The sequence below is a fragment of the Camellia sinensis genome, chromosome 7 (assembly GCF_055761805.1).
Source record: "Camellia sinensis isolate YWXY chromosome 7, ASM5576180v1, whole genome shotgun sequence".
NCBI lineage: Eukaryota > Viridiplantae > Streptophyta > Magnoliopsida > Ericales > Theaceae > Camellia > Camellia sinensis.
The window spans coordinates 88,551,259-88,555,673 of NC_138967.1; positions in this window are offsets into that span (position 1 = coordinate 88,551,259).

Consider the following 4,415-nt stretch of genomic DNA (forward strand, 5'->3'; position numbering starts at 1 on the left):
GGACTCTAAACTTTCGCAGTACTATGTGTAAAGGATACGGTCCTTGTTAAATCGGGCTACGGGCCTAAGTAACACAAGTCCCTTGTACTGGAGGACTCTAAACTTTCGCGGTACCAAGTGCACAAGTCCCTTGTATTGGAGGACTCTAAACTTTCGCAATACTTTTGACCAAGCGATTACGGATCGTACAGCTTTTGATATTTGATGATGAATACGGTTCATCCCTTGTCTCGCCGATGTTACGATATTTGATGATGAATACGGTTCATCCCTTGTCTCGCCGATGTTACGATATTTGATGATGAATACGGTTCATCCCTTGTCTCGCCGATGTTACGATATTTGATGATGAATACGGTTCATCCCTTGTCTCGCCGATGTTACGATATTTGATGATGAATACGGTTCATCCCTTGTCTCGCCGATGTTACGATATTTGATGATGAATACGGTTCATCCCTTGTCTCGCCGATGTTACGATATTTGATGATGAATACGGTTCATCCCTTGTCTCGCCGATGTTACGATATTTGATGATGAATACGGTTCATCCCTTGTCTCGCCGATGTTACGATATTTGATGATGAATACGGTTCATCCCTTGTCTCGCCGATGTTACGATATTTGATGATGAATACGGTTCATCCCTTGTCTCGCCGATGTTACGATATTTGATGATGAATACGGTTCATCCCTTGTCTCGCCGATGTTACGATATTTAACGATGAATACGGTTCATCACTTGCCTTGCTAAAGTTTTGGTGTGTTTCGTTTTGAAGGACCTCGGCTTTATTCATGTAAAACCTTTATTTTTAGTACCATTCACTGAGTTTTGTACTCACCCCTCTATATATATGTAGGTGATGAGCAGGACGGCGGCGACGCCTAGTTCGTTGGGATACTTGTTTTGGATTCGTGTATTTGTCGGCCTTACTTTGTATTTACGTCGGCGATGCCCTGTTTTGCATGTCGGCGAATTCTTGAAAATCATGCTTCTTGACTTGTATTAGCTGTATTTTGTATATGTCGGCTCGAGAAGCCTTTTGATCAAGATGTAACATGTATTTTGTACCTTGTTGTATTTAAATTGTGAAGTTAATTGGAAATGTTTGGCACTGCTTTAATCTACGCACAGCTCTTATGGACCGCTTGTAATTGATTTATCGCTTCCGCATTTGTGAGCCCCCTATATTCGTACTCTGATTGTGTTAAGTTTTGAAAGGTTGGCCTTCGGTAATTACGGATTACTGGCCATCACGGCACCAAACTACTAGGGGCGGTTTGGGGTCGTGACAGTAATTTACTGAGAATTTACTGGAAATTTAATGAGAAATTTAATTAGAATTCACCGGTAATTTCCTGAGTAATTTACAGAGAATTTACTGGGAATTTACTAAGAATTTAATCGAAATTTACTGAGAATTTATTGGGAATTTACTGGGTATTTATTGAGAATTTAATGGAATTTTCTAAGCAATTTACTAAGAATTTACTGAGAATTTTGTTTTGAATTTACTGGGAATTTACTTGGTAATTTGCTGAGAATTTGCTAGGAATTTAATCAGTAATTTACTGAGAATTTACTAGGAATTTTTTGAGAATTTATTGAGAATTTACTGAGAATTTGATCAGTAATTTACTGTGAATTTACTAAGTAATTTACTGATAATTTACTTGAAATTTACTAAATAATTTATTGAGAATTTACTGGAAATTTTCTGAGTAATTTACTGAGAATTTACTAAGTAATTTACTGAGAATTTTCTGAAAATTTACTGAGAATTTACTAGGAATTTACTGAGGATGGTGCCATGATGGCCAGTAATCCGAGATTACCTAAGGCCTCTTTCAAAGATTCACACACAACAAAGTATACATAGGGGCTTACAAATGCGGAAGAAATAAATTAAAGTATAAGTGGTCCATAAGAGCCGTGCATAGATCAACGAAACGGCATACATCTTACAACTTTGATACAAATAAAGTGAAATACATATCACATCTTGATTAAAAGGCTTCTCAAGCCGACGTATGCAAAATACAAGTATTACAAGTCGAGAAGCATAATCTTCAAGATTTCCGACATAAAAACTAGTCAAGCCGACATAACAGGGATCCAAAACAAGCTGTAAAACACATCTAGGCGTCGCCTCCGTCCTGCTCATCACCTACATATATAGAGAGAAGGTGAGCTTGGGTACTCAGTGAATGGTACAAGTAATAAAGGTTTGCATGAATAATAGCCGAGGTCATTTCAAAACATTACATATCGAACCTTACTTAACAAGGGATGAACCATGTTCATCTAATCAAATCTTCAAGGTTTCAAGGGATGCTTACTAGCATCAACATATTGTAAATGATGACATTCCGGACAAAACAAACCCACGCGGTGAACCGTCAGTGGCAAAACAAGGGAATAACCGACCCGGAATCGATTAAACGAACCCACTCGCACAAGGCCATCGGTGGCAAGGAAGATATCTCAAACAAGAGTGCTACAAAAGTTTAGAGTCCTCTAGCACGAAAGGACCTGTGTTACAAAGGCTTAAAGTCCTCTAACACGAAAAGGACTTGTACTGTGAAAGTTTAGAGTCCTCCAGCACAAGGGACTTTCCAAGAATGTCATCCAAAACAAAGCTAGTACTTGGTACACAAAATAGGGATAATCATTCATGCTTGACAAATACTTTTATCAAAACGAAGCGAAGCAAGCTTTATCAAAACATTACAACATAGCTTTATTAAAAATACCACTCACATAGTTCTTCGGGTGTAGGCTCAAGGCAAAGATCAAGGACCTACAATCACATGGCAAACACTACTGAAGGGACTTCAAGTAGACAAGCAGAGATGCTCAGAGATGGATATGAGATGCATTCTCAAAACAGGTTTTACATGAATGCAATGATCCCAGCATTCTTCAAAACTAAGTCAAATCATAACAACATTGTTTCTCATCACGGGAAAACATGCTGGGCATCAACCAGGTCTTAGCCGAGGTCCCACACCTTTTCACCGAGGTGTGGTCCCGACAGCCACATTCAAAAGCGAAGTCGGGAAAAGCTGGGTTTCCCTTTGAAGAACATGAAGAACATGAAGAAGAATAATACGAAGAACATGCATGCTGAAATCATAACTTGTTATCACAAAATCTGAGATTTCATGCCATGAGTTCGAAAACATGGACCTGTGTCACGACTCCAAACCGCCCCTAGTAGTATGGTGCCATGATGGCCAGTAATCCGAGATTACCGAAGGCCAACTTTCAAAAATTCACACACAATCAGAGTATTACATATGGGGCTAACAAGTGCGGAAGCAATAATTTACAATACAAGTGGTCCATAAGAGCAGTGCGTAGATCAAATGAAATGGCATACATCTTTACATAGCTTTACAACTTGAATACAAATAAAATAAAGTACATGTTACATCTTAACAAAAGGGCTTCACAAGCCGACATAAACAAAATACATGAAATACAAGTCAAGAAACATAATCTTCCAGATTGCCGACGTCCTTACTGTCGACATAACATACATACAAAACACACATCTCGGCGTAGCCGACTTCTTGCTTGTTACCTACATATATACATAGGGAGGGTGAGCTTGGATACTCAGTGAATGGTATAAATAATAAAGGGGTTTACATGAATGATATTGAAGTCTTTGCAAAACATACATATCATAGCTTGTACAAAACGTGGGATGAATCTAGTTCATCAACTTGATCTTACAAAACTTACTTACGTGCTTTGGATGTTAATAGCATCTACATAATACAAGGGATGACATTCCGGACTTACAAGACCCACGCGGTAAACCGTCAGTGGCAAAACAAGACAAAGCAAGGCACATATCCCAAACAATGGTGCTACAAAAGTTTAGAGTCCTCTAGCACAAGGGACCTATGTTACAAAGGCCCGTAGCCCCCTAACACGAGAGTACTGCGAAAGTTTAGAGTCCTCCAGCACAAGGGACCTATGTTACAAAGGCCCGTAGCCCCCTAACACGAGAGTACTGCGAAAGTTTAGAGTCCTCCAACACAAGGGACCTATGTTACAAAGGCCCGTAGCCCCCTAACACGAGAGTACTGCGAAAGTTTAGAGTCCTCCAGCACAAGGGACTTTCCGAGAATGTCATCAAAACAAAACTTACTTGATACATAAAAATAGGGGTAATCATTCATGCTTGATCAAATGCTTTTATCAAAATGAAACAAGGCTTTATCAAATCTTTATAACATAACTTTATTAAAAATACCACTCACATAGTTCCTGGGACGTCGGGATCAAGGCAAAGGTCCAAGTCCTACAAACACATGGCAAAGTATAATGAACGTACTTCTCAAAACAAGTCTTACATGCATGCAAATGATCTCGGGAAAATATACTGGAAGTCAAAACACTG